This window comes from Phalangium opilio, unplaced genomic scaffold, assembly GCF_054372755.1.
Source record: "Phalangium opilio isolate 3A_F unplaced genomic scaffold, DU_Popi_V2 ptg000500l_1, whole genome shotgun sequence".
In the NCBI taxonomy this organism is placed as follows: Eukaryota; Metazoa; Arthropoda; class Arachnida; order Opiliones; family Phalangiidae; genus Phalangium; species Phalangium opilio.
Window position 1 is genome coordinate 1087126 of NW_028324238.1, and position 26520 is coordinate 1113645.

At 43.5% G+C, this 26520-nt stretch overlaps 41 non-coding genes across 41 annotated transcripts; all 41 read left to right on the forward strand.

Annotated features, from left to right (window-relative positions):
* Positions 1-3281: 3281 nt before the first annotated feature.
* On the forward strand, positions 3282-3354 carry TRNAF-GAA (transfer RNA phenylalanine (anticodon GAA)). Its single transcript has one exon. It is a non-coding gene; the product is annotated as a tRNA-Phe (tRNA).
* Positions 3355-3581: 227 nt separating this feature from the next.
* On the forward strand, positions 3582-3654 carry TRNAF-GAA (transfer RNA phenylalanine (anticodon GAA)). Its single transcript has one exon. It is a non-coding gene; the product is annotated as a tRNA-Phe (tRNA).
* Positions 3655-4334: 680 nt separating this feature from the next.
* On the forward strand, positions 4335-4407 carry TRNAF-GAA (transfer RNA phenylalanine (anticodon GAA)). The gene has a single exon. It is a non-coding gene; the product is annotated as a tRNA-Phe (tRNA).
* A 227-nt stretch (positions 4408-4634) lies between these two features.
* Positions 4635-4707, forward strand: TRNAF-GAA (transfer RNA phenylalanine (anticodon GAA)). Its single transcript has one exon. It is a non-coding gene; the product is annotated as a tRNA-Phe (tRNA).
* A 228-nt stretch (positions 4708-4935) lies between these two features.
* TRNAF-GAA (transfer RNA phenylalanine (anticodon GAA)) lies at positions 4936-5008 on the forward strand. Its single transcript has one exon. It is a non-coding gene; the product is annotated as a tRNA-Phe (tRNA).
* Positions 5009-5236: 228 nt separating this feature from the next.
* Positions 5237-5309, forward strand: TRNAF-GAA (transfer RNA phenylalanine (anticodon GAA)). Its single transcript has one exon. It is a non-coding gene; the product is annotated as a tRNA-Phe (tRNA).
* A 1279-nt stretch (positions 5310-6588) lies between these two features.
* On the forward strand, positions 6589-6661 carry TRNAF-GAA (transfer RNA phenylalanine (anticodon GAA)). Its single transcript has one exon. It is a non-coding gene; the product is annotated as a tRNA-Phe (tRNA).
* Positions 6662-6738: 77 nt separating this feature from the next.
* TRNAF-GAA (transfer RNA phenylalanine (anticodon GAA)) lies at positions 6739-6811 on the forward strand. Its single transcript has one exon. It is a non-coding gene; the product is annotated as a tRNA-Phe (tRNA).
* Positions 6812-7188: 377 nt separating this feature from the next.
* On the forward strand, positions 7189-7261 carry TRNAF-GAA (transfer RNA phenylalanine (anticodon GAA)). Its single transcript has one exon. It is a non-coding gene; the product is annotated as a tRNA-Phe (tRNA).
* A 227-nt stretch (positions 7262-7488) lies between these two features.
* Positions 7489-7561, forward strand: TRNAF-GAA (transfer RNA phenylalanine (anticodon GAA)). The gene has a single exon. It is a non-coding gene; the product is annotated as a tRNA-Phe (tRNA).
* A 78-nt stretch (positions 7562-7639) lies between these two features.
* TRNAF-GAA (transfer RNA phenylalanine (anticodon GAA)) lies at positions 7640-7712 on the forward strand. Its single transcript has one exon. It is a non-coding gene; the product is annotated as a tRNA-Phe (tRNA).
* A 378-nt stretch (positions 7713-8090) lies between these two features.
* Positions 8091-8163, forward strand: TRNAF-GAA (transfer RNA phenylalanine (anticodon GAA)). The gene has a single exon. It is a non-coding gene; the product is annotated as a tRNA-Phe (tRNA).
* A 227-nt stretch (positions 8164-8390) lies between these two features.
* TRNAF-GAA (transfer RNA phenylalanine (anticodon GAA)) lies at positions 8391-8463 on the forward strand. The gene has a single exon. It is a non-coding gene; the product is annotated as a tRNA-Phe (tRNA).
* Positions 8464-8541: 78 nt separating this feature from the next.
* Positions 8542-8614, forward strand: TRNAF-GAA (transfer RNA phenylalanine (anticodon GAA)). The gene has a single exon. It is a non-coding gene; the product is annotated as a tRNA-Phe (tRNA).
* A 679-nt stretch (positions 8615-9293) lies between these two features.
* TRNAF-GAA (transfer RNA phenylalanine (anticodon GAA)) lies at positions 9294-9366 on the forward strand. The gene has a single exon. It is a non-coding gene; the product is annotated as a tRNA-Phe (tRNA).
* Positions 9367-9443: 77 nt separating this feature from the next.
* Positions 9444-9516, forward strand: TRNAF-GAA (transfer RNA phenylalanine (anticodon GAA)). The gene has a single exon. It is a non-coding gene; the product is annotated as a tRNA-Phe (tRNA).
* Positions 9517-9894: 378 nt separating this feature from the next.
* Positions 9895-9967, forward strand: TRNAF-GAA (transfer RNA phenylalanine (anticodon GAA)). The gene has a single exon. It is a non-coding gene; the product is annotated as a tRNA-Phe (tRNA).
* Positions 9968-10194: 227 nt separating this feature from the next.
* Positions 10195-10267, forward strand: TRNAF-GAA (transfer RNA phenylalanine (anticodon GAA)). The gene has a single exon. It is a non-coding gene; the product is annotated as a tRNA-Phe (tRNA).
* Positions 10268-10345: 78 nt separating this feature from the next.
* Positions 10346-10418, forward strand: TRNAF-GAA (transfer RNA phenylalanine (anticodon GAA)). The gene has a single exon. It is a non-coding gene; the product is annotated as a tRNA-Phe (tRNA).
* A 529-nt stretch (positions 10419-10947) lies between these two features.
* Positions 10948-11020, forward strand: TRNAF-GAA (transfer RNA phenylalanine (anticodon GAA)). The gene has a single exon. It is a non-coding gene; the product is annotated as a tRNA-Phe (tRNA).
* A 1278-nt stretch (positions 11021-12298) lies between these two features.
* Positions 12299-12371, forward strand: TRNAF-GAA (transfer RNA phenylalanine (anticodon GAA)). The gene has a single exon. It is a non-coding gene; the product is annotated as a tRNA-Phe (tRNA).
* Positions 12372-12449: 78 nt separating this feature from the next.
* On the forward strand, positions 12450-12522 carry TRNAF-GAA (transfer RNA phenylalanine (anticodon GAA)). Its single transcript has one exon. It is a non-coding gene; the product is annotated as a tRNA-Phe (tRNA).
* A 681-nt stretch (positions 12523-13203) lies between these two features.
* TRNAF-GAA (transfer RNA phenylalanine (anticodon GAA)) lies at positions 13204-13276 on the forward strand. Its single transcript has one exon. It is a non-coding gene; the product is annotated as a tRNA-Phe (tRNA).
* Positions 13277-13503: 227 nt separating this feature from the next.
* Positions 13504-13576, forward strand: TRNAF-GAA (transfer RNA phenylalanine (anticodon GAA)). The gene has a single exon. It is a non-coding gene; the product is annotated as a tRNA-Phe (tRNA).
* A 78-nt stretch (positions 13577-13654) lies between these two features.
* Positions 13655-13727, forward strand: TRNAF-GAA (transfer RNA phenylalanine (anticodon GAA)). The gene has a single exon. It is a non-coding gene; the product is annotated as a tRNA-Phe (tRNA).
* A 379-nt stretch (positions 13728-14106) lies between these two features.
* Positions 14107-14179, forward strand: TRNAF-GAA (transfer RNA phenylalanine (anticodon GAA)). Its single transcript has one exon. It is a non-coding gene; the product is annotated as a tRNA-Phe (tRNA).
* Positions 14180-14257: 78 nt separating this feature from the next.
* Positions 14258-14330, forward strand: TRNAF-GAA (transfer RNA phenylalanine (anticodon GAA)). Its single transcript has one exon. It is a non-coding gene; the product is annotated as a tRNA-Phe (tRNA).
* A 77-nt stretch (positions 14331-14407) lies between these two features.
* On the forward strand, positions 14408-14480 carry TRNAF-AAA (transfer RNA phenylalanine (anticodon AAA)). The gene has a single exon. It is a non-coding gene; the product is annotated as a tRNA-Phe (tRNA).
* A 229-nt stretch (positions 14481-14709) lies between these two features.
* Positions 14710-14782, forward strand: TRNAF-GAA (transfer RNA phenylalanine (anticodon GAA)). The gene has a single exon. It is a non-coding gene; the product is annotated as a tRNA-Phe (tRNA).
* Positions 14783-14860: 78 nt separating this feature from the next.
* Positions 14861-14933, forward strand: TRNAF-GAA (transfer RNA phenylalanine (anticodon GAA)). Its single transcript has one exon. It is a non-coding gene; the product is annotated as a tRNA-Phe (tRNA).
* Positions 14934-15011: 78 nt separating this feature from the next.
* Positions 15012-15084, forward strand: TRNAF-GAA (transfer RNA phenylalanine (anticodon GAA)). The gene has a single exon. It is a non-coding gene; the product is annotated as a tRNA-Phe (tRNA).
* A 76-nt stretch (positions 15085-15160) lies between these two features.
* On the forward strand, positions 15161-15233 carry TRNAF-GAA (transfer RNA phenylalanine (anticodon GAA)). Its single transcript has one exon. It is a non-coding gene; the product is annotated as a tRNA-Phe (tRNA).
* A 78-nt stretch (positions 15234-15311) lies between these two features.
* Positions 15312-15384, forward strand: TRNAF-GAA (transfer RNA phenylalanine (anticodon GAA)). Its single transcript has one exon. It is a non-coding gene; the product is annotated as a tRNA-Phe (tRNA).
* Positions 15385-15901: 517 nt separating this feature from the next.
* Positions 15902-15974, forward strand: TRNAF-GAA (transfer RNA phenylalanine (anticodon GAA)). Its single transcript has one exon. It is a non-coding gene; the product is annotated as a tRNA-Phe (tRNA).
* A 528-nt stretch (positions 15975-16502) lies between these two features.
* On the forward strand, positions 16503-16575 carry TRNAF-GAA (transfer RNA phenylalanine (anticodon GAA)). Its single transcript has one exon. It is a non-coding gene; the product is annotated as a tRNA-Phe (tRNA).
* A 78-nt stretch (positions 16576-16653) lies between these two features.
* TRNAF-GAA (transfer RNA phenylalanine (anticodon GAA)) lies at positions 16654-16726 on the forward strand. Its single transcript has one exon. It is a non-coding gene; the product is annotated as a tRNA-Phe (tRNA).
* Positions 16727-16802: 76 nt separating this feature from the next.
* On the forward strand, positions 16803-16875 carry TRNAF-GAA (transfer RNA phenylalanine (anticodon GAA)). The gene has a single exon. It is a non-coding gene; the product is annotated as a tRNA-Phe (tRNA).
* A 78-nt stretch (positions 16876-16953) lies between these two features.
* Positions 16954-17026, forward strand: TRNAF-AAA (transfer RNA phenylalanine (anticodon AAA)). The gene has a single exon. It is a non-coding gene; the product is annotated as a tRNA-Phe (tRNA).
* Positions 17027-17104: 78 nt separating this feature from the next.
* TRNAF-GAA (transfer RNA phenylalanine (anticodon GAA)) lies at positions 17105-17177 on the forward strand. The gene has a single exon. It is a non-coding gene; the product is annotated as a tRNA-Phe (tRNA).
* A 517-nt stretch (positions 17178-17694) lies between these two features.
* Positions 17695-17767, forward strand: TRNAF-GAA (transfer RNA phenylalanine (anticodon GAA)). Its single transcript has one exon. It is a non-coding gene; the product is annotated as a tRNA-Phe (tRNA).
* Positions 17768-17995: 228 nt separating this feature from the next.
* On the forward strand, positions 17996-18068 carry TRNAF-GAA (transfer RNA phenylalanine (anticodon GAA)). Its single transcript has one exon. It is a non-coding gene; the product is annotated as a tRNA-Phe (tRNA).
* The last annotated feature ends 8452 nt before the right edge of the window (positions 18069-26520 follow it).

Here is a 26520-nt window from a genome sequence, read left to right on the forward strand (position 1 = left end):
ATGTCGCGATGACATTTTCCTTTGGTATGAAAATTTAAAGACTCGACTACGTGACTATGCGATTTTTTATGGTAAATCGCGTGCCAGAGATCAGCGGCAGACACGCGCGACGTTGGCCTCTCGGTTCGCGTCTCTCTCGGACCAGTTAATACAGACTCCCGCGGATCATCTCGAGAAGGAATTGTTTGACGTTCAGACGGCTTTACGGGACTATGACTTACGTGAGTTGCAGGGTGCGGTCATCCGTTCAAATTTGGCGTGGCAGGATTTGGGGGAACAACCTTCCGGGTACTTTCTTAGTTTGGAACGGCACCGCCAATCCAGGCGGAGCCTGAAACATCTTCAGTTGGATGACGGTACCACCCTCGACGATAGCCTCCGAGTGCGGGGCGAAGTCTTCCGCTATTTTAGTGATCTCTACCGACGGGCTCCGAGCGATGATTCCGTTACGGATCACTTTACGTCCTTCGTCAAGGACCGGTTGACACCTGACGACAGGGATCTGTGTGACGGTCCTGTTACGTGGCCCGACCTTACCGCCGCCTTACGCGCGATGGCCGTTGGTCGTAGCCCTGGCACGGATGGGCTTACCGTCCGTTTTTGGCGGTTCGTCTTACCACTGATTAAGGACGAATTCTTGCGCCTTTTGATGGAAATCCATACCACGGGTCGGCTACCCCGGTCCATGACGCAGGGTATGGTGGTTTTATTGCCGAAGGAGGGGGACCCGTCGCTTCTTCGTAATTGGAGGCCGATTACGCTATTAAATACGGATCGCAAGCTCATTGCAAAGGTGTTTGCCTCTCGACTCTCGTTGATCGCGCCGTCCGTCATTTCCCCTTGTCAAACGGGCGCTATTCGTGGGCGTGACGTGTCCACGACGACTCGGTACGTGAGCGATGTGATGTCTTACTTACATCTGAAAAACCAGCCCGGTATACTATTGAAGATGGACCTGACAAAAGCGTTCGATTGTGTGGACTGGACTTTTCTGCTTCGCACACTTGCCTCGTTTGGTTTTGGCCCCGTGTTTCTGAAATGGATGGAGATTTTTCTCTCCAGTAGCAGTACCACTATCAAAGTTAATGGCTTTCTCACCGACTTCTTCAGACTGGGTCGATCCGTTCGTCAAGGCTGCCCGCTGAGCCCGTTGCTGTACGCTTTTTCCACGGAACCCCTTTGCTTAGCTCTCGATCAGTGCCCCAGTATTGACCGCATCCGGATTAAAAATACTGCTAGCCCAGTATTGTTTCAACACGTTGACGATAACACTTTGCTATTGTCATCTACGACCGCCATATCGCACGTCGTTCGGCGTTATGAGGAGTATGGCCTGGCTTCCGGTGCAAAAATAAACCTTGACAAGAGTTCAGGCCAATGGATTGGCTCCTGGGCTACTAACGCTGAGACCACCATTTCCGGAGTGACTGTGTCATCTTACCCCCGTAAGTTTCTAGGAGTTCATTTAACCCACGATGTGACCTTGTCGAATTCCCTGAATTGGGATGATAAACTCCCCGGGTTTATATCGATCCTTCGTGCCTGGAAACGCCGCCAGTTGACCGTTATAGGCAAGATACTTATCCTCAACTGTCTTGTCGCTTCAAAACTTTGGCATTTGGCGAGGGTTCTTCCTTGCCCTGCGTCCTTCCTATCCGAATTGAAGAAACTATTTGTGGAGTTTATTTGGGGCTCAACTTACCACGCTATTGACTACGTTACTCTTACCCGTCCCAGGTCCGTGGGGGGCTTTGGCCTGGTGGATGTTGCTCTCAAATGTCAAGCCTTCCGCCTGCATGAGGCATATGGTCTTCTATTGGACGAGTTGCCCCATTACGATCGGGCCATTCATATCTTACTGCTCAAGGAATATGGAGGTGGGCTTATTCCTTGGTACCACGCCTTTCGCTTACCATTTCGACAAAGGTGCCTCGCTGCCACGCCGCCTCGTTATGGCGAAATATTGCGCAGTTGGTGGTCGTTTTTGCAAAACCGGACCTTGAACGTCGCACCGGTCACCAACCCTCTTGAAGAACCCCTCTTCTTTAATTCTCGCATACCGCTGCCTCCTACTTTTGGCCTCGAGCGTGTAGTACTGGCTCGCGCTGGGTTCCGCACCCTTCGCGATATCCACTATGGTGTCATACCGGGCTTCTTACCACCTGCTGCTATTTCGGAGCAATGTTATCTGACTGATCCCTACACGGAGGTTCCGCCACCTCGGTTGCACCGCTTATATGACGCGATAAAGACCAGTTTGCCTCCCGAGTGGGTACGCCTCTTCCTGCGTCCGGCGACACCTCTGGACCCGCAATGCGTTAAGGTACGGTTCATCTCGGGTGATGGCACGACGCGTCCGCTCTCGGTTGAATCCGTTGGTTCATTGTACCGCGCACTCCTGCCCCCAACCTTCGAATCTTCTGGCGAGCAAAGGTGGAATCTTTTTTTACACGATCCGCGGCCACGGGTAAAATTCAAGGACCTCACGAACAGCCATCTGGGTCCGGTGCTATCGACTTGTAACTTGAAGATCCTCCACCAAGGCTTACCGGTGAAATCGCGGATTGTTCACGCGGGGCTCGTTCCAGACGCTACGTGCGTCTTTTGCCACGGCGCGGATGAGACTGTTGACCATTTGTTCCTTACCTGTCCAAAGTCCCGATCCCTTTGGGAGTCAATTTTTAATGCATTTTGTGTGTATACTTTTGATCCTGAGTTTAAATTTGATTGTACCAGATATAACTTAGTAATTTTTCATTGTTACGCGTCTTCGAACGATAAACCTCTCTTATTTTGGCAGGCTGCCTTGGTGTTAATTAGTATTGTTAAGTATGTACTATGGAAATATCGTTGTCAATTGGTTGTAAAAGCGGGCCTTGGTATCGTCCTGCCTTTCAGTGTTCCAGTTTTGCTTGCCAGGGTACGTTCCTTTGCCCACAAATATATTGCATTATTATTGCATCGTAACAAGTTTTCTAACTTAGCTACTACCGTAACAAGGTTGCAGATGTTGTTTTAATATTGTATAGTTAACTCCAGGAATTAATGCTGTAACTTAATCATTCTTTTAATTCAATTTAACCGTTATAACCACTTACATATTCCATTGTAATGTTTTCGATGCTTTTAATAAATAAAAAAAAAAAAAAAAAGAGCGTTAGACTGAAGACTTAAAGGTCCCTGGTTCGTTCCCGGGTTTCGGCAATATGAAATATTTTTGGATCGTGTATCTTAAAGTAAATTATTTCCAAATGAAAGTTTCCCTGGTTGCATGAAAAAGAGCCGAAATAGCTCAGTTGGGAGAGCGTTAGACTGAAGATCTAACGGTCCCTGGTTCGATCCCGGGTTTCGGCAATATGAAATCTTTTTGGATCGTGTACTTTAAAGTAAATTATTTGCTTCAGTAAAGTTTCCCTGTTTGCACGAAAGAGAGCCGAAATAGCTCATTTGGGAGAGCGTTGAACTGAAGATCTAAAGGTCCCTGGTTCGATGCCGGGTTTCGGCAACATGAAATCTTTATGGATCGTGTATTTAAAGTAAATTATTTCCAAAGGAAAGTTTCGCTGGTTGCATGAAAAAGAGCCGAAATAGCTCAGTTGGGAGAGCGTTAGACTGAAGATCTAAAGGTCCCTGGTTCGATCCCGGGTTTCGGCAATATGAAATCTTTTTGGATCGTGTATCTTAAAGTAAATTATTTGCTTCATTAAAGTTTCCCTGTTTGCGTGAAAGAGAGCCGAAATAGCTCAGTTGGGAGAGCGTTAGAGTGAAGATCTAAAGGTCCATGGTTCGATCCCGGGTTTCGGCAATATGAAATCTTTTTGGATCGTGTATCTTAAAATGAATTATTTCCAAATGAAAGTTTCCCTGGTTGCATGAAAAAGAGCCGAAATAGCTCAGTTTGGAGAGCGTTAGTCTGAAGATCTAAACGTCCCTGGTTCGATCCCGGGTTACGGCAACAAGAAAGTCTTTTGGGTCGTATACATTAAAGTAAACTGTTTTCCTATGCAAAGTTTCCCTGGTTGCGTGAAAAAGAGCCGAAATAGCTCAGTTGGGAGAGCGTTAGACTGAAGACATAAAGGTCCCTGGTTCGTTCCCGGGTTTCGGCAAAATGAAATCTTTTTGGATCGTGTATCTTAAAGTAAATTATTTCCAAATGAAAGTTTCCCTGGTTGGATGAAAAAGAGCCGAAATAGCTCAGTTGGGAGAGCATCAGACTGAAGACTTAAAGGTCCCTGGTTCGATCCCGGGTTTCGGCAATATGAAATCTTTTTGGATCGTGTATCTTAAAGTAAATTATTTGCTTCAGTAAAGTTTCCCTGTTTGCGTGAAAAAGAGCCGAAATAGCTCAGTTGGGAGAGCGTTAGACTGAAGATCTAAAGGTCCATGGTTCGATCCCGGGTTTCGGCAATATGAAATCTTTTTGGATCGTGTATCTTAAAGTAAATTATTTCCAAAGGAAAGTTTCCTGATTGCATGAAAAAGAGCCGAAATAGCTCAGGTGGGAGAGCGTTAGACTGAAGTTCTAAAGGTCCCTGGTTCGAGCCCGGGTTTTGGCAACAAGAAAGGCTTTTGGGTCGTATACATTCAAGTAAACTGTTTTCCTATGCAAAGTTTCCCTGGTTGCGTGAAAAAGAGCCGAAATAGCTCAGTTGGGAGAGCGTTAGACTGAAGATCTAAAGGTCCCTGGTTCGATCCCGGGTTTCGGCAACATGAAATCTTTTTGGATCGTGTATCTTAAAGTAAATTATTTCCAAATGAAAGTTTCCCTGGTTGCATGAAAAAGAGCCGAAATAGCTCAGTTTGGAGAGCGTTAGACTGAAGATCTAAAGGTCCCTGGTTCGATCCCGGGTTACGGCAACAAGAAAGGCTTTTGGGTCGTATACATTAAAGTAAACTGTTTTCCTATGCAATTTTTCCCTGGTTGCGTGAATAAGAGCCGAAATAGCTCAGTTGGGAGAGCGCTAGACTGAAGATCTAAAGGTCCCTGGTTCGATCCCGGGTTTCGGCAATATGAAATCTTTTTGGATCGTGTATTTTAAAGTAAATTATTTGCTTCACTAAAGTTTCCCTGTTTGCACGAAAAAGAGCCGAAATAGCTCATTTGGGAGAGCGTTGAACTGAAGATCTAAAGGTCCCTGGTTCGATGCCGGGTCTCGGCAACATGAATTCTTTTTGGATCGTGTATTTTAAAGTAAATTATTTCCAAAGGAAAGTTTCCCTGGTTGCATGAAAAAGAGCCGAAATAGCTCAGTTGGGAGAGCGTTAGACTGAAGATCTAAAGGTCCCTGGTTCGATCCCGGGTTTCGGCAATATGAAATCTTTTTGGATCGTGTATCTTAAAGTAAATTATTTGCATCAGTAAAGTTTCCCTGTTTGCATGAAAGAGAGCCGAAATAGCTCAGTTGGGAGAGCGTTGGACTGAATATCTAAAGTTCCATGGTTCGATCCCGGGTTTCGGCAATATGAAATCTTTTTGGATCGTGTATCTTAAAGTAAATTATTTCCAAAGGAAAGTTTCCTGGTTGCATGGAAAAGAGCCGAAGTAGCTCAGTTGGGAGAGCGTTAGACTGAAGTTCTAAAGGTCCCTGGTTCGAGCCCGGGTTACGGCAACAAGAAAGGCTTTTGGGTCGTATACATTCAAGTAAACTGTTTTCCTGTGCAAAGTTTCCCTGGTTGCGTGAAAAAGAGCCGAAATAGCTCAGTTGGGAGAGCGTTAGACTGAAGACTTAAAGGTCTCTGGTTCTTCCCGAGTTTCGGCAATATGAGATCTTTTTGGATCGTGTATCTTAAAGTAAATTATTTCCAAATGAAAGTTTCCCTGGTTGCATGAAAAAGAGCCGAAATAGCTCAGATGGGAGAGCGTTAGACTGAAGACTTAAAGGTCCCTGGTTCGAGCCCGGGTTTCGGCAACAAGAAAGGCTTTTGGGTCGTATACGTTCAAGTAAACTGTTTTCCTATGCAAAGTTTCCCTGGTTGCGTGAAAAAGAGCCGAAATAGCTCAGTTGTGAGAGCGTTAGACTGAAGACTTAAATGTCCCTGGTTCGTTCCCGGGTTTCGGCAATATGAAATCTTTTTGGATCGTGTATCTTAAAGTAAATTATTTCCAAATGAAAGTTTCCCTGGTTGCATGAAAAAGAGCCGAAATAGCTCAGTTTGGAGAGCGGTAGACTGAAGATCTAAAGGTCCCTGGTTCGATCCCGGGTTACGGACACAAGAAAGGCTTTTGGGTCGTATACATTAAAGTAAACTGTTTTCCTATGCAAAGTTCCCTGGTTGCGTGAAAAAGAGCCGAAATAGCTCAGTTGGGAGAGCGTTAGACTGAAGACTTAAAGTTCCCTGGTTCGTTCCCGGGTTTCGGCAATATGAAATCTTTTTGGATCGTGTATCTTAAAGTAAATTATTTCCGAATGAAAGTTTCCCTGGTTGCATGAAAAAGAGCCGAAATAGCTCAGTTGGGAGAGCATCAGACTGAAGACTTAAAGGTCCCTGGTTCGATCCCGGGTTTCGGCAATATGAAATCTTTTTGGATCGTGTATCTTAAAGTAAATTATTTGCTTCAGTAAAGATTCCCTGTTTGGTCGAAAGAGAGCCGAAATAGCTCAGTTGGGAGAGCGTTAGACTGAACATCTAAAGGTCCCTGGTTCGATCCCGGGTTTCGGCAACAAGAAAGGCTTTTGGGTCGTATACATTAAAGTAAACTGTTTTCCTAACAAAGTTTCCCTGGTTGTGTGAAAAAGAGCCGAAATAGCTCAGTTGGGAGAGCGTTAGACTGAATATCTAAAGGTCCCTGGTTCGATCCCGGGTTTCGGCAATATGAAATCTTTTTCGATCGTGTATTTTAAAGTAAATTATTTGCTTCAGTAAAGTTTCCCTGTTTGCACAAAGGAGAGCCGAAATAGCTCATTTGGGAGAGCGTTGAACTGAAGATCTAAAGGTCCCTGGTTCGATGCCGGGTTTCGGCAATATGAAATCTTTTTGGATCGTGTATCTTAAAGTAAATTATTTGCTTCAGTAAAGTTTCCCTGTTTGCGTGAAAGAGAGCCGAAATAGCCCAGTTGGGGGGCGTTAGACTGAAGATCTAAAGGTCCATGGTTCGATCCCGCGTTTCGGCAATATGAAATCTTTTTGGATCGTGTATCTTAAAGTAAATTATTTCCAAAGGAAAGTTTCCTGGTTGCATGAAAAAGAGCCGAAATAGCTCAGTTGGGAGAGCGTTAGACTGAAGTTCTAAAGGTCCCTGGTTCGAGCCCGGGTTTCGGCAATATGAAATCTTTTTGGATCGTGTATCTTAAAGTTAATTATTTGCTTCAGTAAAGTTTCCCTGTTTGCGTGAAAGAGAGCCGAAATAGCTCAGTTGGGAGAGCGTTAGACTGAAGATCTAAAGGTCCATAGTTCGATCCCGCGTTTCGGCAATATGAAATCTTTTTGGATCGTGTATCTTAAAGTAAATTATTTCCAAAGGAAAGTTTCCTGGTTGCATGAAAAAGAGCCGAAATAGCTCAGTTGGGAGAGCGTTAGACTGAAGTTCTAAAGGTCCCTGGTTCGAGCCCGGGTTTCGGCAACAAGAAAGGCTTTTGGGTCGTATACATTAAAGTAAACTGTTTTCCTATGCAAAGTTTCCCTGGTTGTGTGAAAAAGAGCCGAAATAGCTCAGTTGGGAGAGCGTTAGACTGAATATCTAAAGGTCCCTGGTTCGATCCCGGGTTTCGGCAATATGAAATCTTTTTCGATCGTGTATTTTAAAGTAAATTATTTGCTTCAGTAAAGTTTCCCTGTTTGCACGAAGGAGAGCCGAAATAGCTCATTTGGGAGAGCGTTGAACTGAAGATCTAAAGGTCCCTGGTTCGATGCCGGGTTTCGGCAATATGAAATCTTTTTGGATCGTGTATCTTAAAGTAAATTATTTGCTTCAGTAAAGTTTCCCTGTTTGCGTGAAAGAGAGCCGAAATAGCCCAGTTGGGAGAGCGTTAGACTGAAGATCTAAAGGTCCATGGTTCGATCCCGCGTTTCGGCAATATGAAATCTTTTTGGATCGTGTATCTTAAAGTAAATTATTTCCAAAGGAAAGTTTCCTGGTTGCATGAAAAAGAGCCGAAATAGCTCAGTTGGGAGAGCGTTAGACTGAAGTTCTAAAGGTCCCTGGTTCGAGCCCGGGTTTCGGCAATATGAAATCTTTTTGGATCGTGTATCTTAAAGTTAATTATTTGCTTCAGTAAAGTTTCCCTGTTTGCGTGAAAGAGAGCCGAAATAGCTCAGTTGGGAGAGCGTTAGACTGAAGGTCTAAAGGTCCATGGTTCGATCCCGCGTTTCGGCAATATGAAATCTTTTTGGATCGTGTATCTTAAAGTAAATTATTTCCAAAGGAAAGTTTCCTGGTTGCATGAAAAAGAGCCGAAATAGCTCAGTTGGGAGAGCGTTAGACTGAAGTTCTAAAGGTCCCTGGTTCGAGCCCGGGTTTCGGCAACAAGAAAGGCTTTTGGGTCGTATACATTCAAGTAAACTGTTTTCCTATGCAAAGTTTCCCTGGTTGCGTGAAAAAGAGCCGAAATAGCTCAGTTGGGAGAGCGTTAGACTGAAGATCTAAAGGTCCCTGGTTCGATCCCGGGTTTCGGCAACATGAAATCTTTTTGGATCGTGTATCTTAAAGTAAATTATTTCCAAATGAAAGTTTCCCTGGTTGCATGAAAAAGAGCCGAAATAGCTCAGTTTGGAGAGCGTTAGACTGAAGATCTAAAGGTCCCTGGTTCGATCCCGGGTTACGGCAATATGAAATCTTTTTGGATCGTGTATCTTAAAGTAAATTATTTCCAAATGAAAGTTTCCCTGGTTGCATGAAAAAGAGCCGAAATAGCTCAGTTTGGAGAGCGTTAGACTGAAGATCTAAAGGTCCCTGGTTCGATCCCGGGTTACGGACACAAGAAAGGCTTTTGGGTCGTATACATTAAAGTAAACTGTTTTCCTATGCAAAGTTTCCCTGGTTGCGTGAAAAAGAGCCGAAATAGCTCAGTTGGGAGAGCGTTAGACTGAAGACTTAAAGGTCCCTGGTTCGTTCCCGGGTTTCGGCAATATGAAATCTTTTTGGATCGTGTATCTTAAAGTAAATTATTTCCGAATGAAAGTTTCCCTGGTTGCATGAAAAAGAGCCGAAATAGCTCAGTTGGGAGAGCATCAGACTGAAGACTTAAAGGTCCCTGGTTCGATCCCGGGTTTCGGCAATATGAAATCTTTTTGGATCGTGTATCTTAAAGTAAATTATTTGCTTCAGTAAAGTTTCCCTGTTTGGTCGAAAGAGAGCCGAAATAGCTCAGTTGGGAGAGCGTTAGACTGAACATCTAAAGGTCCCTGGTTCGATCCCGGGTTTCGGCAACAAGAAAGGCTTTTGGGTCGTATACATTAAAGTAAACTGTTTTCCTAACAAAGTTTCCCTGGTTGTGTGAAAAAGAGCCGAAATAGCTCAGTTGGGAGAGCGTTAGACTGAATATCTAAAGGTCCCTGGTTCGATCCCGGGTTTCGGCAATATGAAATCTTTTTCGATCGTGTATTTTAAAGTAAATTATTTGCTTCAGTAAAGTTTCCCTGTTTGCACAAAGGAGAGCCGAAATAGCTCATTTGGGAGAGCGTTGAACTGAAGATCTAAAGGTCCCTGGTTCGATGCCGGGTTTCGGCAATATGAAATCTTTTTGGATCGTGTATCTTAAAGTAAATTATTTGCTTCAGTAAAGTTTCCCTGTTTGCGTGAAAGAGAGCCGAAATAGCCCAGTTGGGGGAGCGTTAGACTGAAGATCTAAAGGTCCATGGTTCGATCCCGCGTTTCGGCAATATGAAATCTTTTTGGATCGTGTATCTTAAAGTAAATTATTTCCAAAGGAAAGTTTCCTGGTTGCATGAAAAAGAGCCGAAATAGCTCAGTTGGGAGAGCGTTAGACTGAAGTTCTAAAGGTCCCTGGTTCGAGCCCGGGTTTCGGCAATATGAAATCTTTTTGGATCGTGTATCTTAAAGTTAATTATTTGCTTCAGTAAAGTTTCCCTGTTTGCGTGAAAGAGAGCCGAAATAGCTCAGTTGGGAGAGCGTTAGACTGAAGATCTAAAGGTCCATAGTTCGATCCCGCGTTTCGGCAATATGAAATCTTTTTGGATCGTGTATCTTAAAGTAAATTATTTCCAAAGGAAAGTTTCCTGGTTGCATGAAAAAGAGCCGAAATAGCTCAGTTGGGAGAGCGTTAGACTGAAGTTCTAAAGGTCCCTGGTTCGAGCCCGGGTTTCGGCAACAAGAAAGGCTTTTGGGTCGTATACATTCAAGTAAACTGTTTTCCTATGCAAAGTTTCCCTGGTTGCGTGAAAAAGAGCCGAAATAGCTCAGTTGGGAGAGCGTTAGACTGAAGATCTAAAGGTCCCTGGTTCGATCCCGGGTTTCGGCAACATGAAATCTTTTTGGATCGTGTATCTTAAAGTAAATTATTTCCAAATGAAAGTTTCCCTGGTTGCATGAAAAAGAGCCGAAATAGCTCAGTTTGGAGAGCGTTAGACTGAAGATCTAAAGGTCCCTGGTTCGATCCCGGGTTACGGCAACAAGAAAGGCTTTTGGGTCGTATACATTAAAGTAAACAGTTTTCCTATGCAAATTTTCCCTGGTTGCGTGAACAAGAGCCGAAATAGCTCAGTTGGGAGAGCGCTAGACTGAAGATCTAAAGGTCCCTGTTTCGATCCCGGGTTTCGGCAATATGAAATCTTTTTGGATCGTGTATTTTAAAGTAAATTATTTGCTTCAGTAAAGTTTCCCTGTTTGCACGAAAAAGAGCCGAAATAGCTCATTTGGGAGAGCGTTGAACTGAAGATCTAAAGGTCCCTGGTTCGATGCCGGGTCTCGGCAACATGAATTCTTTTTGGATCGTGTATTTTAAAGTAAATTATTTCCAAAGGAAAGTTTCCCTGGTTGCATGAAAAAGAGCCGAAATAGCTCAGTTGGGAGAGCGTTAGACTGAAGATCTAAAGGTCCCTGGTTCGATCCCGGGTTTCGGCAATATGAAATCTTTTTGGATCGTGTATCTTAAAGTAAATTATTTGCATCAGTAAAGTTTCCCTGTTTGCATGAAAGAGAGCCGAAATAGCTCAGTTGGGAGAGCGTTGGACTGAATATCTAAAGGTCCATGGTTCGATCCCGGGTTTCGGCAATATGAAATCTTTTTGGATCGTGTATCTTAAAGTAAATTATTTCCAAAGGAAAGTTTCCTGGTTGCATGGAAAAGAGCCGAAATAGCTCAGTTGGGAGAGCGTTAGACTGAAGTTCTAAAGGTCCCTGGTTCGAGCCCGGGTTACGGCAACAAGAAAGGCTTTTGGGTCGTATACATTCAAGTAAACTGTTTTCCTGTGCAAAGTTTCCCTGGTTGCGTGAAAAAGAGCCCAAATAGCTCAGTTGGGAGAGCGTTAGACTGAAGACTTAAAGGTCCCTGGTTCTTCCCGGGTTTCGGCAATATGAGATCTTTTTGGATCATGTATCTTAAAGTAAATTATTTCCAAATGAAAGTTTCCCTGGTTGCATGAAAAAGAGCCGAAATAGCTCAGATGGGAGAGCGTTAGACTGAAGACTTAGAGGTCCCTGGTTCGTTCCCGGGTTTCGGCAATATGAAATCTTTTTGGAACGTGTATCTTAAAGTAAATTATTTCCAAATGAAAGTTTCCCTGTTTGGACGAAAGCGAGCAGAAATAGCTCAGTTGGGAGAGCGTTAGACTGAATATCTAAAGGTCCCTGGTTCGATCCCGGGTTTCGGCAACACGAGTGGTTTTTGGGTCGTATACATTAAAGTAAACTGTTTTCCTATGCAAAGTTTCCCTTATTGCGTGAAAAAGAGCTGAAATAGCTCAGTTGGGAGAGCGTTAGACTGAAGACTTAAAGGTCCCTGGTTCGTTCCCGGTTTTCGGCAATATGAAATCTTTTTGGATCGTGTATCTTAAAGTAAATTATTTCCAAATGAAAGTTTCCCTGATTGGACGAAAGCGAGCAGAAATAGCTCAGTTGGGAGAGCGTTAGACTGAAGATCTAAAGGTCCGTGGTTCGATCCCGGGTTACGGCAACAAGAAAGGCTTTTGGGTCGTATACATTAAAGTAAACTGTTTTCCTATGCAAAGTTTCCCTGGTTGCGTGAAAAAGAGCCGAAATAGCTCAGTTGGGAGAGCGTTAGACTGAAGACTTAACGGTCCGTGGTTCGTTCCCGGGTTTCGGCAATTTGAGATCTTTTTGGATCGTGTAACTTAAAGTAAATTATTTCCAAAGGAAAGTTTCCTGGTTGCATGAAAAAGTGCCAAAATAGCTCAGTTGGGAGAGCGTTAGACTGAAGTTCTAAAGGTCCCTGGTTCGAGCCCGGGTTTCGGCAAAAAGAAAGGCTTTTGGGTCGTATACATTCAAGTAAACTGTTTTCCTATGCAAAGTTTCCCTGGTTGCGTGAAAAAGAGCCGAAATAGCTCAGTTGGGAGAGCGTTAGACTGAACATCTAAAGGTCCCTGGTTCGATCCCGGGTTTCGGCAACACGAGTGGTTTTTGGGTCGTGTATCTTTAAGTAAATTATTTGCTTCAGTAAAGTTTCCCTGTTTGCATGAAAGAGAGCCGAAATAGCTCAGTTGGGAGAGCGTTAGACTGAAGACTTAAAGGTCCCTGGTTCGAGCCCGGGTTTTGGCAACAAGAAAGGCTTTTGGGTCGTATACATTCAAGTAAACTGTTTTCCTATGCAAAGTTTCCCTGGTTGCGTGAAAAAGAGCCGAAATAGCTCAGTTGGGATAGCGTTAGACTGAAGACTTAAAGGTCCCTGGTTCGTTCCCGGGTTTCGGCAATATGAAATCTTTTTGAATCGTGTATCTTAAAGTAAATTATTTCCAAATAAAAGTTTCCCTGGATGCATGAAAAAGAGCCGAAATAGCTCAGTTGGGAGAGCGTTAGACTGAAGACTTAAAGGTCCCTGGTTCGTTCCCGGGTTTCGGCAATATGAAATCTTTTTGGATCGTGTATCTTAAAGTAAATTATTTGCTTCAGTAAAGTTTCCCTGTTTGGACGAAAGAGAGCCGAAATAGCTCAGTTGGGAGAGCGTTAGACTGAACATCTAAAGGTCCTTGGTTCGATCCCGGGTTTCGGCAACACGAGTGGTTTTTGGGTCGTGTATCTTTAAGTAAATTATTTGCTTCAGTAAAGTTTCCCTGTTCGCATGAAAGAGAGCCGAAATAGCTCAGTTGGGAGAGCGTTAGACTGAAGATCTAAAGGTCCATGGTTCGATCCCGGGTTTCGGCAACACGAGTGGTTTTTGGGTCGTGTATCTTTAAGTAAATTATTTGCTTCAGTAAAGTTTCCCTGTTCGCATGAAAGAGAGCCGAAATAGCTCAGTTGGGAGAGCGTTAGACTGAAGATCTAAAGGTCCATGATTCGATCCCGGGTTTCGGCAGTATGAAATCTTTTTGGATCGTGTATCTTAAAGTAAATTATTTCCAAAGGGAAGTTTCCTGGTTGCATGAAAAAGAGCCGAAATAGCTCAGTTGGGAGAGCGTTAGACTGAAGTTCTAAAGGTCCCTGGTTCGAGCCCGGGTTTCGGCAACAAGAGAGGCTTTTGGGTCGTATACATTCAAGTAAACTGTTATCCAAAGGGAAGTTTCCCTGGTTGCGTGAAAAAGAGCCGAAATAGCTCAGTTGGGAGAGCGTTAGACTGAAGATCTAAAGGTCCCTGGTTCGATCCTGGGTTTCGGCAATATGAAATCTTTTTGGGTCGTGTATCTTAAAGTAAATTATTTCCAAATTAAAGTTTCCCTGGTTGCATGAAAAAGAGCCGAAGTGGCTCAGTTGGGAGAGCGTTAAACTGAAGTTCTAAAGGTCCCTGGTTCGATCCCGGGTTTCGGCAACAAGAAAATCTTTTGGGTCGTATACATTAAAGTAAACTGTTTTCCTATGCAAAGTTTCCCTGGTTGCAGGAAAAAGAGCCGAATTAGCTCAATTGGGAGAGCGTTAGACTGAAGACTTAAAGGTCCCTGGTTCGTTCCCGGGTTTCGGCAATATGAAATCTTTTTGGATCGTGTATCTTAAAGTAAATTATTTGCTTCAGTAAAGTTTCCCTGTTTGGACGAAAAAGAGCCGAAATAGCTCAGTTGGGAGAGCGTTAGACTGAAGTTCTAAAGGTCCCTGGTTCGAGCCCGGGTTTCGGCAACAAGAGAGGCTTTTGGGTCGTATACATTCAAGTAAACTGTTATCCAAAGGGAAGTTTCCCTGGTTGCGTGAAAAAGAGCCGAAATAGCTCAGTTGGGAGAGCGTTAGACTGAAGATCTAAAGGTCCCTGGTTCGATCCTGGGTTTCGGCAATATGAAATCTTTTTGGGTCGTGTATCTTAAAGTAAATTATTTCCAAATGAAAGTCTCCCTGGTTGCGTGAAAAAGAGCCGAAATAGCTCAGTTGGGATAGCGTTAGACTAAAGACTTAAAGGTCCCTGGTTCGAGCCCGGGTTTCGGCAACAAGAAAGGCTTTTGGGTCGTATACATTCAAGTAAACTGTTTTCCTATGCAAAGTTTCCCTGGTTGCGTGAAAAAGAGCCGAAATGGCTCAGTTGGGAGAGCGTTAGACTGAAGACTTAAAGGTCCCTGGTTCGTTCCCGGGTTTCGGCAATATGAAATCTTTTTGGATCGTGTATCTTAAAGTAAATTATTTGCTTCAGTAAAGTTTCCCTGTTTGGACGAAAGAGAGCCGAAATAGCTCAGTTGGGAGAGCGTTAGACTGAACATCTAAAGGTCCCTGGTTCGATCCCGGGTTTCGGCAACACGAGTGGTTTTTGGGTCGTGTATCTTTAAGTAAATTATTTGCTTCAGTAAAGTTTCCCTGTTCGCATGAAAGAGAGCCGAAATAGCTCAGTTGGGAGAGCGTTAGACTGAAGATCTAAAGGTCCATGGTTCGATCCCGGGTTTCGGCAACACGAGTGGTTTTTGGGTCGTGTATCTTTAAGTAAATTATTTGCTTCAGTAAAGTTTCCCTGTTCGCATGAAAGAGAGCCGAAATAGCTCAGTTGGGAGAGCGTTAGACTGAAGATCTAAAGGTCCATGGTTCGATCCCGGGTTTCGGCAGTATGAAATCTTTTTGGATTGTGTATCTTAAAGTAAATTATTTCCAAAGGGAAGTTTCCTGGTTGCATGAAAAAGAGCCGAAATAGCTCAGTTGGGAGAGCGTTAGACTGAAGTTCTAAAGGTCCCTGGTTCGAGCCCGGGTTTCGGCAACAAGAGAGGCTTTTGGGTCGTATACATTCAAGTAAACTGTTTTCCTATGCAACGTTTCCCTGGTTGCGTGAAAAAGAGCCGAAATAGCTCAGTTGGGAGAGCGTTAGACTGAAGATCTAAAGGTCCCTGGTTCGATCCTGGGTTTCGGCAATATGAAATCTTTTTGGGTCGTGTATCTTAAAGTAAATTATTTCCAAATTAAAGTTTCCCTGGTTGCATGAAAAAGAGCCGAAGTGGCTCAGTTGGGAGAGCATTAAACTGAAGTTCTAAAGGTCCCTGGTTCGATCCCGGGTTTCGGCAACAAGAAAATCTTTTGGGTCGTATACATTAAAGTAAACTGTTTTCCTATGCAAAGTTTCCCTGGTTGCAGGAAAAAGAGCCGAATTAGCTCAGTTGGGAGAGCGTTAGACTGAAGATCTAAAGGTCCCGGGTTTCGGCAACAAGAAAGGCTTTTGGGTCGTAGACATTAAAGTAAACTGTTTTCCTATGCAAAGTTTCCCTGGTTGTGTGAAAAAGAGCCGAAATAGCTCAGTTGGGAGAGCGATAGACTGAAGATCTAAAGGTCTCTGGTTCGATCCCGGGTTTCGGCAATATGAAATCTTTTTGGGTCGTGTATCTTAAAGTAAATTATTTCCAAATTAAAGTTTCCCTGGTTGCATGAAAAAGAGCCGAAATAGCTCAGTTGGGAGAGCGTTAGACTGAAGTTCTAAAGGTCCCTGGTTCGAGCCCGGGTTTCGGCAACAAGAAAGGCATTTGGGTCGTATACTTTCAAATAAACTGTTTCCCTATGCAAAGTTTCCCTGGTTGCGTGAAAAAGAGCCGAAATAGCTCAGTTGGGAGAGCGTTAGACTGAAGACTTAAAGGTCCCTGGTTCGTTCCCGGGTTTCGGCAATATGAAATCTTTTTGGATCGTGTATCTTAAAGTAAATTATTTGCTTCAGAAAAGTTTCCCTGTTTGGACGAAAGAGAGCCGAAATAGCTCAGTTGGGAGATCGTTAGACTGAACATCTAAAGGTCCCTGGTTCGATCCCGGGTTTCGGCAACACGAGTGGTTTTTGGGTCGTGTATCTTTAAGTAAATTATTTGCTTCAGTAAAGTTTCCCTGTTCGCATGAAAGAGAGCCGAAATAGCTCAGTTGGGAGAGCGTTAGACTGAAGATCTAAAGGTCCATGGTTCGATCCGGGTTTCGGCAATATGAAATCTTTTTGGATCGTGTATCTTAAAATAAATTATTTCCAAAGGAAAGTTTCCTGGTTGCATGAAAAAGTGCCGAAATAGCTCAGTTGGGAGAGCGTTAGACTGAAGATCTAAAGGTCCCTGGTTCGAGCCCGGGTTTCGGCAACAAGAAAGGCTTTTGGGTCATATACATTCAAGTAAACTGTTTTCCTATTCAAAGTTTCCCTGGTTGCGTGAAAAAGAGCCGAAATAGCTCAGTTGGGAGAGCGTTAGACTGAACATCTAAAGGTCCCTGGTTCGATCCCGGGTTTCGGCAGTATGAAATCTTTTTGGATCGTGTATCTTAAAGTAAATTATTTCCAAAGGGAAGTTTCCTGGTTGCATGAAAAAGAGCCGAAATAGCTCAGTTGGGAGAGCGTTAGACTGAAGTTCTAAAGGTCCCTGGTTCGAGCCCGGGTTTCGGCAACAAGAGAGGCTTTTGGGTCGTATACATTAAAGTAAACTGTTTTCCGATGCAAAGTTTCCCTGGTTGCGTGAAAAAGAGCCGAAATAGCTCAGTTGGGAGAGCGTTAGACTAAAGACTTAAAGGTCCCTGGTTCGAGCCCGGGTTTCGGCAACAAGAAAGGCTTTTGGGTCGTATACATTCAAGTAAACTGTTTTCCTATGCAAAGTTTCCCTGGTTGCGTGAAAAAGAGCCGAAATAGCTCAGTTGGGAGAGCGTTAGACTGAAGATCTAAAGGTCCCTGGTTCGATCCCGGGTTTCGGCAATATGAAATCTTTTTGGGTCGTGTATCTTAAAGTAAATTATTTCCAAATTAAAGTTTCCCTGGTTGCATGAAAAAGAGCCGAAGTGGCTCAGTTGGGAGAGCGTTAAACTGAAGTTCTAAAGGTCCCTGGTTCGATCCCGGGTTTCGGCAACAAGAAAATCTTTTGGGTCGTATACATTAAAGTAAACTGTTTTCCTATGCAAAGTTTCCCTGGTTGCAGGAATAAGAGCCGAATTAGCTCAGTTGGGAGAGCGTTAGACTGAAGATCTAAAGGTCCCGGGTTTCGGCAACAAGAAAGGCTTTTGGGTCGTAGACATTAAAGTAAACTGTTTTCCTATGCAAAGTTTCCCTGGTTGTGTGAAAAAGAGCCGAAATAGCTCAGTTGGGAGAGCGATAGACTGAAGATCTAAAGGTCCCTGGTTCGATCCCGGGTTTCGGCAATATGAAATCTTTTTGGGTCGTGTATCTTAAAGTAAATTATTTCCAAATTAAAGTTTCCCTGGTTGCATGAAAAAGAGCCGAAATAGCTCAGTTGGGAGAGCGTTAGACTGAAGTTCTAAAGGTCCCTGGTTCGAGCCCGGGTTTCGGCAACAAGAAAGGCATTTGGGTCGTATACTTTCAAATAAACTGTTTCCCTATGCAAAGTTTCCCTGGTTGCGTGAAAAAGAGCCGAAATAGCTCAGTTGGGAGAGCGTTAGACTGAAGACTTAAAGGTCCCTGGTTCGTTCCCGGGTTTCGGCAATATGAAATCTTTTTGGGTCGTGTATCTTAAAGTATATTATTTCCAAAGGAAAGTTTCCCTGGTTGCATGAAAAAGAGCCGAAATAGCTCAGTTGGGAGAGCGTTAGACTGAAGTTCTAAAGGTCCCTGGTTCGAGCCCGGGTTTCGGCAACAAGAAAGGCTTTTGGGTCGTATACATTCAAGTAAACTGTTTTCCTATGCAAAGTTTCCCTGGTTGCGTGAAAAAGAGCCGAAATAGCTCAGTTGGGAGAGCGTTAGACTGAAGATCTAAAGGTCAATGGTTCGATCCCGGGTTTCGGCAACACGAGTGGTTTTTGGGTCGTGTATCTTTAAGTAAATTATTTGCTTCAGCGGTAATCTAGTTTAATTACCCGCCACCGGTAATCTAGGTTAATTACCCGCCACCGGTAATCAAGCTTAATTACCCGCCACCGGTAATCTAGCTTAATTACCCGCCATCGGTAATCTAGCTTAATTACCCGCCACCGGTAATATGGCTTAATGACCCGCCATCGGTAATCTAGCTTAATTACCCGCCATCGGTAATCTAGGTTAATTACCCGCCATCGGTAATCTAGCTTAGTTACCCGCCATCGGTAATCAAGCTTAGTTAGCGGACATCGGAAATCTAGCTTAGTTAGCGGACATCGGAAATCTAGCTTAATTACCCGCCATCGGTAATCTAGCTTAATTACCGGACATCGGTAATCTAGCTTACTTAGCGGACATCGGTAATCTAGCTTAGTTAGCGGACATCGGTAATCTAGCTTCATTACCGGGCATCGGTAATCTAGGTTAATTACGGGACATCGGTAATCTAGGTTAATTACCCGCCATCGGTAATCTAGCTTAATTACCCGCCATCGGTAATCTAGCATAATTACCCGCCATCGGTAATCTAACTCAATTACCCGCCATCGGTAATCTAGCTTAATTACCCGCCATCGGTAATCTAGCTTAATTACCCGCCATCGGTAATCTAGCTTAATTACCCGCCATCGGTAATCTAGCTTAATTACCCGCCATCGGTAATCTAGCTTAATTACCGGACATCGGTAATCTAGCTTAGTTACCCGCCATCGGTAATCTAGCTTAATTACCGGACATCGGTAATCTAGGTTAATTACCGGACATCGGTAATCTAGGTTAATTACCCGCCATCGGTAATCTAGCTTAGTTACCCGCCATCGGTAATCTAGCTTAGTTAGCGGACATCGGTAATCTAGCTTAGTTAGCGGACATCGGTAATCTAGCTTAATTACCGGGCATCGCTAATCTAGGTTAATTACGGGACATCGGTAATCTAGGTTAATTACCCGCCATCGGTAATCTAGCTTAATTACCCGCCATCGGTAATCTAGCTTAATTACCCGCCATCGGTAATCTAGCTTAATTACCCGCCATCGGTAATCTAGCTTAATTACCCGCCATCGGTAATCTAGCATAATTACCCGCCATCGGTAATCTAACTTAATTACCCGCCATCGGTAATCTAGCTTAATTACCGGACATCGGTAATCTAGCTTAATTACCCGCCATCGGTAATCTAGCTTAATTACCCGCCATCGGTAATCTAGCTTAATTACCCGCCATCGGTAATCTAGCTTAATTACCCGCCATCGGTAATCTAGCTTAATTACCCGCCATCGGTAATCTAGCTTAATTACCCGCCATCGGTAATCTAGCTTAATTACCCGCCATCGGTAATCTAGCTTAATTACCCGCCATCGGTAATCTAGCTTAATTACCCGCCATCGGTAATCTAGCTTAATTACCCGCCATCGGTAATCTAGCTTAGTTACCCGACATCGGTAATCTAGCTTAATTACCCGCCACCGGTAATCTAGCTAAATTACCCGCCACCGGTAATCTAGCTTAATTACCCGCCATCGGTAATCTAGGTTAATTACCCGCCAGCGGTAATCTAGTTTAATTACCCGCCACCGGTAATCTAGGTTAATTACCCGCCACCGGTAATCAAGCTTAATTACCCGCCACCGGTAATCTAGCTTAATTACCCGCCATCGGTAATCTAGCTTAATTACCCGCCACCGGTAATATGGCTTAATTACCCGCCATCGGTAATCTAGCTTAATTACCCGCCATCGGTAATCTAGGTTAATTACCCGCCATCGGTAATCTAGCTTAGTTACCCGCCATCGGTAATCTAGCTTAGTTAGCGGACATCGGAAATCTAGCTTAGTTAGCGGACATCGGTAATCTAGCTTAATTACCCGCCATCGGTAATCTAGCTTAATTACCGGACATCGGTAATCTAGCTTAGTTAGCGGACATCGGTAATCTAGCTTAGTTAGCGGACATCGGTAATCTAGCTTAATTACCGGGCATCGGTAATCTAGGTTAATTACGGGACATCGGTAATCTAGGTTAATTACCCGCCATCGGTAATCTAGCTTAATTACCCGCCATCGGTAATCTAGCTTAATTACCCGCCATCGGTAATCTAGCTTAATTACCCGCCATCGGTAATCTAGCTTAATTACCCGCCATCGGTAATCTAGCTTAATTACCGGACATCGGTAATCTAGCTTAGTTACCCGCCATCGGTAATCTAGCTTAATTACCGGACATCGGTAATCTAGCTTAGTTACCGGGCATCGGTAATCTAGATTAATTACCGGGCATCGGTAATCTAGGTTAATTACCGGACATCGGTAATCTAGGTTAATTACCCGCCATCGGTAATATAGCTTAGTTACCCGCCATCGGTAATCTAGCTTAGTTAGCGGACATCGGTAATCTAGCTTAGTTAGCGGACATCGGTAATCAAGCTTAATTACCGGGCATCGGTAATCTAGGTTAATTACGGGACATCGGTAATCTAGGTTAATTACCCGCCATCGGTAATCTAGCTTAATTACCCGCCATCGGTAATCTAGCTTAATTACCCGCCATCGGTAATCTAGCTCAATTACCCGCCATCGGTAATCTAGCTTAATTACCCGCCATCGGTAATCTAGCATAATTACCCGCCATCGGTAATCTAACTTAATTACCCGCCATCGGTAATCTAGCTTAATTACCGGACATCGGTAATCTAGCTTAATTACCCGCCATCGGTAATCTAGCTTAATTACCCGCCATCGGTAATCTAGCTTAATTACCCGCCATCGGTAATCTAGCTTAATTACCCGCCATCGGTAATCTAGCTTAATTACCCGCCATCGGTAATCTAGCTTAATTACCTGCCATCGGTAATCTAGCTTAATTACCGGACATCGGTAATCTAGCTTAGTTACCCGCCATCGGTAATCTAGCTTAATTACCGGACATCGGTAATCTAGCTTAGTTACCGGGCATCGGTAATCTAGATTAATTACCGGGCATCGGTAATCTAGCTTAATTACCGGACATCGGTAATCTAGCTTAATTACCCGCCATCGGTAATCTAGCTTAATTACCCGCCATCGGTAATCTAGCTTAATTACCCGCCATCGGTAATCTAGCTTAATTACCCGCCATCGGTAATCTAGCTTAATTACCCGCCATCGGTAATCTAGCTTAATTACCGGACATCGGTAATCTAGCTTAGTTACCCGCCATCGGTAATCTAGCTTAATTACCGGACATCGGTAATCTAGCTTAGTTACCGGGCATCGGTAATCTAGATTAATTACCGGACATCGGTAATCTAGCTTAGTTACCCGCCATCGGTAATCTAGCTTAATTACCGGACATCGGTAATCTAGCTTAGTTACCGGGCATCGGTAATCTAGATTAATTACCGGGCATCGGTAATCTAGCTTAATTACCGGACATCGGTAATCTAGCTTAATTACCCGCCATCGGTAATCTAGCTTAATTACCCGCCATCGGTAATCTAGCTTAATTACCCGCCATCGGTAATCTAGCTTAATTACCCGCCATCGGTAATCTAGCTTAATTACCGGACATCGGTAATCTAGCTTAGTTACCCGCCATCGGTAATCTAGCTTAATTACCGGACATCGGTAATCTAGCTTAGTTACCCGCCATCGGTAATCTAGCTTAATTACCGGACATCGGTAATCTAGCTTAGTTACCGGGCATCGGTAATCTAGATTAATTACCGGGCATCGGTAATCTAGGTTAATTACCGGACATCGGTAATCTAGGTTAATTACCCGCCATCGGTAATCTAGCTTAGTTACCCGCCATCGGTAATCTAGCTTAGTTACCGGGCATCGGTAATCTAGATTAATTACCGGGCATCGGTAATCTAGGTTAATTACCGGACATCGGTAATTTATGTTAATTGCCCGCCATCGGTAATCTAGCTTAGTTACCCGCCATCGGTAATCTAGCTTAGTTAGCGGACATCGGTAATCTAGCTTAGTTAGCGGACATCGGTAATCTAGCTTAATTACCGGGCATCGGTAATCTAGGTTAATTACGGGACATCGGTAATCTAGGTTAATTACCCGCCATCGGTAATCTAGCTTAATTACCCGCCATCGGTAATCTAGGTTAATTACCCGCCATCGGTAATCTAGCTTAATTACCCGCCATCGGTAATCTAGCTTTATTACCCGCCATCGGTAATATAGCTTAATTACCCGCCATCGTAAATCTAGCTAAATTACCCGCCATCGTAAGTATAGCTAAATTACCCGCCATCGTTAATATAGCTTAATTACCCGCCATCGTTAATAAAGCTTAATTAGCTGTAATCGCTAATCTAGCTTAATTAGCTGTAATCGCTAATCTAGCTTAAATAGCTGTAATCGCTAATCTAGCTTAATTAGCTGTAATCGCTAATCTAGCTTAATTAGCTGTAATCGCTAATCTAGCTTAATTAGCTGTAATCGCTAATCTAGCTTAAATAGCTGTTATCGATGATCTAGCTTAATTAGCTGTAATCGTTGATCTAGCTTAATTAGCTGTAATCGTTGATCTAGCTTAATTACCTGAAATCGTTGATCTAGCTTAATTACCTGTAATCGTTAATCTAGCTTAATTACTATTAATCGTTAGTCTAGCTTAAGTTAATTACCTAAAATCATTCAGTTTTTGCAACGAAAGAGTAAAATCAGATAAAAGTCCGCGGTAAAACAGCGTATGTGCAAGAGTGGCTTTCTCCTAGGCTTTATTCACGGTAAAACACCGTAAGTCCAACTGTATGGCATATATGGTACAACAACGTAAGTCAAAGGGTGATTAAAAAGCATGAAATTTAGCACTTAAACTTAATTTTTCTCAAAAACCTTAAAAATGGTCCTAGAAAAAGGATTATATCTTGATATAAAACCGTTCCCAAACGTAACAAACGAATATTTCATATCAAAAGGGTGGCCACAAAATGGCTAAATTTGGGAAAAACTCCATGTTATTTCTATGGGAAAATTTAACTTTTTCACCAAAAGGTGTGATTAATTTTATGGAAAGGAAAACCACCCTTAGCAACTTTACTTTTTATAAAATTAACTAATGGGTGGATCTTTTTGAAATTTTAACCACATATTGAGGGCTCAAATTGTAGTTCTGTGGAATATTTTCAAAACAGTTGGAACAATACAAAAAAAGTTACATCCAAACAAAAAACCCTCCTTATACATTAAGAGCAGTATGAAGTCTTATCTAAGAGAGCTATCGCTCTCCTAGAATTATTTCCAAATTAAAGTTTCCCTGGTTGCAGGAAAAAGAGCCGAATTAGCTCAGTTGGGAGAGCGTTAGACTGAAGATCTAAAGGTCCCTGGTTCGATCCCGGGTTTCGGCAACACGAGTGGTTTTTGGGTCGTGTATCTTTAAGTAAATTATTTGCTTCAGCGGTAATCTAGTTTAATTACCCGCCACCGGTAATCTAGGTTAATTACCCGCCACCGGTAATCAAGCTTAATTACCCGCCACCGGTAATCTAGCTTAATTACCCGCCATCGGTAATCTAGCTTAATTACCCGCCACCGGTAATATGGCTTAATAACCCGCCATCGGTAATCTAGCTTAATTACCCGCCATCGGTAATCTAGGTTAATTACCCGCCACCGGTAATCAAGCTTAATTACCCGCCACCGGTAATCTAGCTTAATTACCCGCCATCGGTAATCTAGCTTAATTACCCGCCACCGGTAATATGGCTTAATGACCCGCCATCGGTAATCTAGCTTAATTACCCGCCATCGGTAATCTAGGTTAATTACCCGCCATCGGTAATCTAGCTTAGTTACCCGCCATCGGTAATCAAGCTTAGTTAGCGGACATCGGAAATCTAGCTTAGTTAGCGGACATCGGAAATCTAGCTTAATTACCCGCCATCGGTAATCTAGCTTAATTTCCGGACATCGGTAATCTAGCTTAGTTAGCGGACATCGGTAATCTAGCTTAGTTAGCGGACATCGGTAATCTAGCTTCATTACCGGGCATCGGTAATCTAGGTTAATTACGGGACATCGGTAATCTAGGTTAATTACCCGCCATCGGTAATCTAGCTTAATTACCCGCCATCGGTAATCTAGCATAATTACACGCCATCGGTAATCTAACTCAATTACCCGCCATCGGTAATCTAGCTTAATTACCGGACATCGGTAATCTAGCTTAGTTAGCGGACATCGGTAATCTAGCTTAGTTAGCGGACATCGGTAATCTAGCTTAATTACCCGCCATCGGTAATCTAGCTTAATTACCCGCCATCGGTAATCTAGCTTAATTACCCGCCATCGGTAATCTAGCTTAATTACCCGCCATCGGTAATCTAGCTTAATTACCCGCCATCGGTATTCTAGCTTAATTACCCGCCATCGGTAATCTAGCTTAATTACCCGCCATCGGTAATCTAGCTTAATTACCGGACATCGGTAATCTAGCTTAGTTACCCGCCATCGGTAATCTAGCTTAATTACCGGACATCGGTAATCTAGCTTAGTTACCGGGCATCGGTAATCTAGATTAATTACCGGGCATCGGTAATCTAGGTTAATTACCGGACATCGGTAATCTAGGTTAATTACCCGCCACCGGTAATCTAGCTTATTTACCCGCCATCGGTAATCTAGCTTAGTTAGCGGACATCGGTAATCTAGCTTAGTTAGCGGACATCGGTAATCTAGCTTAATTACCGGGCATCGGTAATCTAGGTTAATTACGGGACATCGGTAATCTAGGTTAATTACCCGCCATCGGTAATCTAGCTTAATTACCCGCCATCGGTAATCTAGCTTAATTACCCGCCATCGGTAATCTAGCTTAATTACCCGCCATCGGTAATCTAGCTTAATTACCCGCCATCGGTAATCTAGCATAATTACCCGCCATCGGTAATCTAGCTTAATTACCCGCCATCGGTAATCTAGCATAATTACCGGACATCGGTAATCTAGCTTAATTACCCGCCATCGGTAATCTAGCTTAATTACCGGACATCGGTAATCTAGCTTAATTACCCGCCATCGGTAATCTAGCTTAATTACCCGCCATCGGTAATCTAGCTTAATTACCCGCCATCGGTAATCTAGCTTAATTACCCGCCATCGGTAATCTAGCTTGATTACCCGCCATCGGTAATCTAGCTTAATTACCCGCTATCGGTAATCTAGCTTAATTACCCGCCATCGGTAATCTAGCTTAATTACCCGACATCGGTAATCTAGCTTAATTACCCGCCACCGGTAATCTAGCTAGATTACCCGCCACCGGTAATCTAGCTTAATTACCCGCCATCGGTAATCTAGGTTAATTACCCGCCAGCGGTAATCTAGTTTAATTACCCGCCACCGGTAATCTAGGTTAATTACCCGCCACCGGTAATCAAGCTTAATTACCCGCCACCGGTAATCTAGCTTAATTACCCGCCATCGGTAATCAAGCTTAATTACCCGCCACCGGTAATCTAGCTTAATTACCCGCCATCGGTAATCTAGCTTAATTACCCGCCACCGGTAATATGGCTTAATTACCCGCCATCGGTAATCTAGCTTAATTACCCGCCATCGGTAATCTAGGTTAATTACCCGCCATCGGTAATCTAGCTTAGTTACCCGCCATCGGTAATCTAGCTTAGTTAGCGGACATCGGAAATCTAGCTTAGTTAGCGGACATCGGTAATCTAGCTTAATTACCCGCCATCGGTAATCTAGCTTAATTACCAGACATCGGTAATCTAGCTTAGTTAGCGGACATCGGTAATCTAGCTTAGTTAGCGGACATCGGTAATCTAGCTTAATTACCGGGCATCGGTAATCTAGGTTAATTACGGGACATCGGTAATCTAGGTTAATTACCCGCCATCGGTAATCTAGCTTAATTACCCGCCATCGGTAATCTAGCTTAATTACCCGCCATCGGTAATCTAGCTTAATTACCCGCCATCGGTAATCTAGCTTAATTACCCGCCATCGGTAATCTAGCTTAATTACCCGCCATCGGTAATCTAGCTTAATTACCGGACATCGGTAATCTAGCTTAGTTACCCGCCATCGGTAATCTAGCGTAATTACCGGACATCGGTAATCTAGCTTAGTTACCGGGCATCGGTAATCTAGATTAATTACCGGGCATCGGTAATCTAGGTTAATTACCGGACATCGGTAATCTAGGTTAATTACCCGCCATCGGTAATATAGCTTAGTTACCCGCCATCGGTAATCTAGCTTAGTTAGCGGACATC